The 8,465-nt window shown below is 41.1% G+C and overlaps 1 non-coding gene across 1 annotated transcript; it reads left to right on the top strand.

The window, feature by feature from the left end:
- The first annotated feature begins 8,094 nt into the window (after positions 1 to 8,094).
- trnal-aag lies at positions 8,095 to 8,176 on the top strand. The gene has a single exon. It is a non-coding gene; the product is annotated as a tRNA-Leu (tRNA).
- The last annotated feature ends 289 nt before the right edge of the window (positions 8,177 to 8,465 follow it).

Below are 8,465 nucleotides of genomic sequence, written 5' to 3'. Positions count from 1 at the left end.
GTGGGCCGCGTCGGTGGCACTGTATTATCCTCAAAGCGGGCAAAGAAGGTGTTTAGTTTGTCTGGAAGACATCGGCGTTCGTGACGTGGCTGGACATTTTTCTTGTTTGATTGCCTTGCTGAGGGATTAACCACACTATTTATATTCGGCCATATTACTAGTCATCTTTCCATGGTTGAATGCGGTGGTTTGCGCTTTCAGTTTTGCGCGAATGCCGCCATCTATCCACGGTTTCTGGTTAGGGTAGGTTTTAGTCACAGTGGGTACAACATCTCCTATGTACTTCCTTATAAACTCCCTCACCAAGTAAGCGTATAAATCGATGTTATTCTCTGAGGCTTCCTGGAACATTTCCCAGTCCGCGTGATCAAAACAATCTTGATGCGTGGATTCCGATTGGTCAGACCAGCGTTGAATGTGTCTAGTCACGGGTACATCCTGTTTGAGTTTCTGCCTGTAGGACGGTAGGAGCAAGGTGGTCGGATTTGCCGAAGGGAGGGCGGGGGGAGGGCCTTGTATGCATCCCGGAAGTTAGAGTGGCAGTGGTCCAGTGTATTGCCTGTGCGGGTGCTACAATCAATGTGCTGATAGAATTTAGATGGCCAAGTTCTCATTACTTTAAGAAGCGAAGATCAGTCAATACGGAAAATTTCAAGTGTAGTCGCTGGGGTGGCAGCGTGTACTAGTGGTTAGAGCGTTGGACTAGTAACAAAAGGTTGCAAGTTCAAATCCCTAAGCTGACATGGTACAAATCTGTCGTTCTTCCCCTGAACAGTCAGTTAACCCACTGTTCCTAGGCTGTCATTGAAAATAAGAATTTGTTCTTAACTGACTTGCCTAGTTAAATAAAGGTTTAAAAAAAGGTGCTATGATGAAAATTGCTCTCATGAGGACCGCCACAGGAAAGGAAGACCCAGAGTTACCTCTGCTGCAGAGGATAACTTCATTAGAGTTAACTGCACCTGAGATTTCAGCCCAAATAAATGCTTCACAGAGTTCAAGTAACAGACACATCTCAACATCCACTGTTCAGAGGAGACTGTGTGAATCAGGCCTTCATGGTTGAATTGCTGCAAAGAAACTACACTGCTCAAAAAAATTAAGGGAACACTTAAACAACACAATGTAACTCCGAGTCAATCACACTTCTGTGAAATCAAACTGTCCACGTAGGAAGCAACACTGATTGACAAAACATTTCACATGCTGTTGTGCAAATGGAATAGACAACAGGTGGAAATTATAGGCAATTAGCAAGACACCCCTAATAAATGAGTGGTTCTGCAGGTGGTGACCACAGACCATTTCTCAGTTCCTATGCTTCCTGGCTGATGTTTTGGTCACTTTTGAATGCTGGCGGTGCTTTCACTCTAGTGGTAGCATGAGACGGAGTCTACAACCCACACAAGTGGCTCAGGTAGTGCAGCTCATCCAGGATGGCACATCAATGTGAGCTGTGGCAAGAAGGTTTGCTGTATCTGTCAGCGTAGTGTCCAGAGCATGGAGGCGCTACCAGGAGACAGGCCAGTACATCAGGAGACGTGGAGGAGGCCGTAGGAGGGCAACAACCCAGCAGCAGGACTGCTACCTCCACCTGTGCAAGGAGGGCAGGAGGAGCACTGCCAGAGCCCTGCAAAATGACCTCCAGCAGGCCACAAATGTGCATGTGTCTGCTCAAACGGTCAGAAACAGACTCCATGAGGGTGGTATGAGGACCCGACGTCCGCAGGGGGGGGTTGTGCTCACAGCCCAACACCGTGCAGGACGTTTGGCATTTGCCAGAGAACACCAAGATTGACAAATTCACCACTGGCGCCCTGTGCTCTTCACAGATGAAAGCAGGTTCACACTGAGCACATGTGACAGACGTGACAGTCTGGAGACGCCATGGAGAACGTTCTGCTGCCTGCAACATCCTCCAGCATGACCGGTTTGGCGGTGGGTCAGTCATGGTGTAGGGTGGCATTTCTTTGGGGAGCTGCACAGCACTCCATGTGCTCGCCAGAGGTAGCCTGACTGCCATTAGGTACCGAGATGAGATCCTCAGACCCCTTGTGAGACCATATGCTGGTGCGGTTGGCCCTGGTTTCCTCCTAATGCAAGACAATGCTAGACCTCATGTGGCTGGAGTGTGTCAGCAGTTCCTGCAAGAGGAAGGCATTGATGCTATGGACTGGCCCATCCGTTCCCCAGACCTGAATCCAATTGAGCACATCTGGGACATCATGTCTCGCTCCATCCACCAACGCCACGTTGCACCACAGACTCTCCAGGAGTTGGTGGATGCTTTAGTCCAGGTCTGGGAGGAGATCCCTCAGGAGACCATCCGCCACCTCATCAGGAGCATGCCCAGGCGTTGTAGGGAGGTCTTTCAGGCACGCAGAGGCCACACACACTACTGAGCCTCATTTTGACTTGTTTTAATGACATTACATCAAAGTTGGATCATCCAGTAGTGTGGTTTTCCACTTTAATTTTGAGTGTGACTCCAAATCCAGACCTCCATGGGTTGATACATTTGATTTCCATTGATCATTTTTGTGTGATTTTGTTGTCAGCACATTCAACTATGTAAAGAAAAAAGTATTTAATAAGAATATGTCATTCATTCAGATCTAGGATGTGTTATTTTAGTGTTCCCTTTATTTTTTGAGCAGTGTACTACTAAGGGACACCAAGAATAAGAATGGACTTGCTTGGGCCAAGAAACAAAAGTAATAGACATTAGAGCTGTGGAAATCTGGCTTTTGGTCTGATGAATCCAAATGTGAGATTTTTGGCTCCAACCGCCGTGTCTTTGTGAAACAACTATGAACAGATTCAGTGAGCATAACCTTGCTATTGAGAATGGTCGCCGTAGGCAGACCTGGCTCTCAAGAGAAGACAGGGTATGTGCTCACTGCCCACAAAATGAGTTGGAAACTGAGCTGCAATTTCTAACCTCCTGCCAAATGTATGACCATATTAGAGACACATATTTCCCTCAGATTACACAGACCCACAAAGAATTTGAAAATTAACCCAATCTTGATAAATATGTATTGGGTGAAGTACCACAGTGTGCCATCACAGCAGCAAGATTTGTGACCTGTTTCCACAAGAAAAGGGCAACCAGTGAAGAACAAACACCATTGTAAATACAACCCAGATTTATGTAAATGTCTCTTCCCTTTTGTACTTGAACTATTTGCACATCGTTACAACACTGTATATAGACATTATATGACATTTGAAATGTTCATATTCCTTTGAAACATTTATGAGTGTAAAGTTTACTTTGAATCTTTGATTATTTATTTCACTTTTGTTTATTATCTATTTCACTTGCTTTGGCAATTTAAACATATGTTTGCCATGCCAATAAAGCCTATTGAATTGAATTGAGTTACACACAGTGTGAGAGAGAAAGTTACACAGTGTGAGAAGGAGAGAGTTACACAGAATGTGTGAGGGAAAGAGAGAATTACACAGAATGTGTGAGGGAAAGAGAGAATTACACAGAATGTGTGAGGGAAAGAGAGAATTACACAGAATGTGTGAGGGATAGAGAGAATTACACAGAATGTGTGAGGGAAAGAGAGAATTACACAGAATGTGTGAGGGAAAGAGAGAATTACACAGAATGTGTGAGGGATAGAGAGAATTACACAGAATGTGTGAGGGAAAGAGAGAATTACACAGAATGTGTGAGGGAAAGAGAGAATTACACAGAATGTGAGAGGGAAGAGAGAATTACACAGAATGTGTGAGGGAAAGAGAGAATTACACAGAATGTGTGAGGGAAAGAGAGAATTACACAGAATGTGTGAGGGAAAGAGAGAATTACACAGAATGTGTGAGGGAAAGAGAGAATTACACAGAATGTGTGAGGGAAAGAGAGAATTACACAGAATGTGTGAGGGAAAGAGAGAATTACACAGAATGTGTGAGGGAAAGAGAGAATTACACAGAATGTGTGAGGGAAAGAGAGAATTACACAGAATGTGTGAGGGAAAGAGAGAATTACACAGAAAGTGTGAGGGAAAGAGAGAATTACACAGAATGTGAGAGAGTTACACCGAATGTGAAGGAGAGAGTTACACCGAATGTGAAGGAGAGAGTTACACAGAATGTGTGAGGGAAAGAGAGAATTACACAGAATGTGTGAGGGAAAGAGAGAATTACACAGAATGTGTGAGGGAAAGAGAGAATTACACAGAGTGTGTGAGGGAAAGAGAGAATTACACAGAATGTGAGAGAGTTACACCGAATGTGAAGGAGAGAGTTACACAGAATGTGAAGGAGAGAGTTACACAGAATGTGAGAGAGTTACACCGAATGTGAAGGAGAGAGTTACACAGAATGTGAGAGAGTTACACCGAATGTGAAAGAGAGAGTTACACAGAATGTGAGAAAGAGAAAGTTACACAGAATGTGAGAAAGAGAGAGTTACACAGAATGTGTGAGGGAAAGAGAGAATTACACAGAATGTGAGAGAGTTACACCGAATGTGAAAGAGAGAGTTACACAGAATGTGAGAGAGTTACACCAAATGTGAAGGAGAGAGTTACACAGAATGTGAGAGAGTTACACCGAATGTGAAAGAGAGAGTTACACAGAATGTGAGAAAGAGAAAGTTACACAGAATGTGAGAAAGAGAGAGTTACACAGAATGTGTGAGGGAAAGAGAGAATTACACAGAATGTGAGAGAGTTACACCGAATGTGAAAGAGAGAGTTACACAGAATGTGAGAGAGTTACACCGAATGTGAAAGAGAGAGTTACACAGAATGTGAGAAAGAGAAAGTTACACAGAATGTGAGAGAGAGAGAGAGAGAGAGAGAGAGAGAGAGAGTTACTTCTGTGAGTGTAATGTTCACTGTTCATTTTTATTGTTTATTTAACTTTTGTATATTATCTACTTCACTTGCTTTGGCAATGTTAACATATGTTTTCCATTGCCAATAAAGCTCCTTAAAATGAATTGAATTGAGTTACACCGAATGTCAAAGAGAGAGAGAATTACACAGAATGTGAGACAGAAAGAGAGAGTTAAACAGAATGTGAGACAGAAAGAGAGAGTTAAACAGAATGTGAGACAGAAAGAGAGAGTTAACAGAATGTGAGACAGAAAGAGAGAGTTAAACAGAATGTGAGACAGAAAGAGAGAGTTAAACAGAATGTGAGACAGAAAGAGAGAGTTAAACAGAATGTGAGACAGAAAGAGAGAGTTAAACAGAATGTGAGACAGAAAGAGAGAGTTAAACAGAATGTGAGACAGAAAGAGAGAGTTAAACAGAATGTGAGACAGAAAGAGAGAGTTAAACAGAATGTGAAAGAGAAAGAGAGAGTTAAATAGAATGTGAGACAGAAAGAGAAAGTTAAACAGAATGTGAAAGAGAAAGAGAGAGTTAAACAGAATATGAGACAGAAAGAGAGAGTTAAACAGAATGTGAGACAGAAAGAGAGAGTTAAACAGAATGTGAAAGAGAAAGAGAGAGTTAAACAGAATGTGAGACAGAAAGAGAAAGTTAAACAGAATGTGAAACAGAAAGAGAGAGTTAAACAGAATGTGAAAGAGAAAGAGAGAGTTAAATAGAATGTGAGACAGAAAGAGAGAGTTAAACAGAATGTGAAAGAGAAAGAGAGAGTTAAATAGAATGTGAGACAGAAAGAGAAAGTTAAACAGAATGTGAAAGAGAAAGAGAGAGTTAAACAGAATGTGAAAGAGAAAGAGAGAGTTAAATAGAATGTGAGACAGAAAGAGAAAGTTAAACAGAATGTGAAAGAGAAAGAGAGAGTTAAATAGAATGTGAAAGAGAAAGAGAGAGTTAAACAGAATGTGAGACAGAAAGAGAGAGTTAAACAGAATGTGAAAGAGAAAGAGAGAGTTAAACAGAATGTGAAAGAGAAAGAGAGAGTTAAACAGAATGTGAGACAGAAAGAGAAAGTTAAACAGAATGTGAAAGAGAAAGAGAGAGTTAAACAGAATGTGAGACAGAAAGAGAGAGTTAAACAGAATGTGAAAGAGAAAGAGAGAGTTAAATAGAATGTGAGACAGAAAGAGAGAGTTAAACAGAATGTGAAAGAGAAAGAGAGAGTTAAATAGAATGTGAGACAGAAAGAGAAAGTTAAACAGAATGTGAAAGAGAAAGAGAGAGTTAAACAGAATGTGAAAGAGAAAGAGAGAGTTAAATAGAATGTGAGACAGAAAGAGAGAGTTAAACAGAATGTGAAAGAGAAAGAGAGAGTTAAACAGAATGTGAGACAGAAAGAGAAAGTTAAACAGAATGTGAAAGAGAAAGAGAGAGTTAAACAGAATGTGAGACAGAAAGAGAGAGTTAAACAGAATGTGAAAGAGAAAGAGAGAGTTAAACAGAATGTGAGACAGAAAGAGAGAGTTAAACAGAATGTGAGACAGAAAGAGAAAGTTAAACAGAATGTGAAAGAGAAAGAGAGAGTTAAACAGAATGTGAGACAGAAAGAGAGAGTTAAACAGAATGTGAAAGAGAAAGAGAGAGTTAAACAGAATGTGAGACAGAAAGAGAGAGTTAAACAGAATGTGAGACAGAAAGAGAGAGTTAAACAGAATGTGAGACAGAAAGAGAGAGTGGTAGTGAGGAGGAAAAGAAGAATAGGTTAGCTACGTAAATAGAACGGTGATTATCATAACAATCAGTGCTTCAGGCTAGGAATGGCTTCAGGACTAAAGGGTCGCTACTTCTCAGCATACAGCAGCAACGCACCACGAGGAATTGAGACAGTCACGAGTCACTATGACACAAATCACAACTAGGCTACGTCATTGTGCACTATTTTATGCTCAGGCTGAGGATAAAGCATAATGTTTATCCTCTAAGGTTATTGAGTCACAAATAATGTTATGTGATTACTTGATTATTAATAACTACAGCATCAGTATGTATCATATTAGCAAGCTTTTCTGGCTGCAGAAATATCTAGTTTTCTTAATGTAAGGTTGTTGTGTTGTTTGTTCACATTGTGTCATTTAAGCACAAGAGGTAACTTTAATAAAATACACTTAGACATCAAGTTTCATCATGATTTATAGATCGTCAGGTAAAGGTTCTGTCGAGCGGCTAGATGTTCTTTACCATTCTGGCCATCAGATTTGCCACCAAGGCTCCTTGTAGGACACATCACTGCACTCTATACTCCTCTGTAAACTGGTAATCTCTGTAAACCCGTCACAAGACCCACTGGTTGATGCTTATTTATAAAACCCTCTTAGGCCTCACTGCCCCCTATCTGAGATACCTACTGCAGCCCTCATCCTCCACATACAACACCCATTCTGCCAGTCACATTCTATTAAAGGTCCCCAAAGCACACACATCCCTGGGTTGCTCCTCTTTTCAGTTCTCTGCAGCTAGTGACTGGAACGAGCTGCAACAAACACTCAAACTGGACAGTTTTATCTCAATCTCTTCATTCAAAGACTCAATCATGGACACTCTTACTGACAGTTGTGGCTGCTTTGTGTGATTATTATTGTGTGCCCAATAATGTTTGTACCATGTTTTGATCTGCTACAATGTTGTGCTTCTGCCATGTTGTGTTGCTACCATGTTGTTGTAATACTGTGTTGCTACCATGCTGTGTTTTCATGTGTTGCTGCCATGCTATGTTGTTGTCTTAGGTCTCTCTTTTAGTGTTGTGGTGTCTCTCTTTTCATGATGTGGCTTTGTTTCTTATTTTATTTTTGATCCCAGCCCCCGTCCCAGAAGGAGGCCTTTTTATATGCCGTCATTGTAAATAATGATTTGTTCTTAACTGACTAGCCTTGTTAAATAAAGGTTATATAAGAATAAATACAAAATAAAAAGTTGACCTTGCCCGATTGGTGCGTGATAGTTATTACACTGCCTCTTCAACCAGTAGATGGCGGTAGTGTACAAGGTTGGCGGCAGTGTACAAGGTCTGAATAAACACACGTTTTCAGTACCATTGGGAGAAAAGTAGTGGGATAGGTCTACTGATTTTGAAGTGATAGTCAGACGAAGTAAAACTTTCCTATCAAATAAACTATGGAGTAGAAATATATTCCCTACTTATGCTCAGTTAAATACCCAAACCCAACATCTATATTTCATCGGTAGCGTGGCCGAGCGGTCTAAGGCGCTGGATTAAGGCTCCAGTCTCTTCGGAGGCGCGGGTTCGAATCCCGCCGCTGCCAGTTGTTTTTTGTTTGACATTTTGAAAAAATATTTATACAGTTACTACTGTAATCAATTATATTTCATGTGCATACGTCACGCACTTCAATACAAAATGTAGAACTTGTTTCTCCAGTGGTGCATTGTCCAGACTTTTTAAACCTTCGGTACTCCGTGGTGTATTGATTCTTGAGCAGTACATTTAAATGTGTTGTCAACGCTAGGCACATAAACATAATTCACTTCTGCCCAGAGAAAGTGCAACATTCAGACATTTAAAGATATCTACGAACCATATTAGCTAGCTAT

Source organism: Oncorhynchus tshawytscha, linkage group LG10 (genome assembly GCF_018296145.1).
Source record: "Oncorhynchus tshawytscha isolate Ot180627B linkage group LG10, Otsh_v2.0, whole genome shotgun sequence".
NCBI classification, from domain to species: Eukaryota; Metazoa; Chordata; class Actinopteri; order Salmoniformes; family Salmonidae; genus Oncorhynchus; species Oncorhynchus tshawytscha.
Note: the sequence above shows the minus strand (reverse complement) of the source record. Positions and strands in the feature narration are given on the sequence as shown.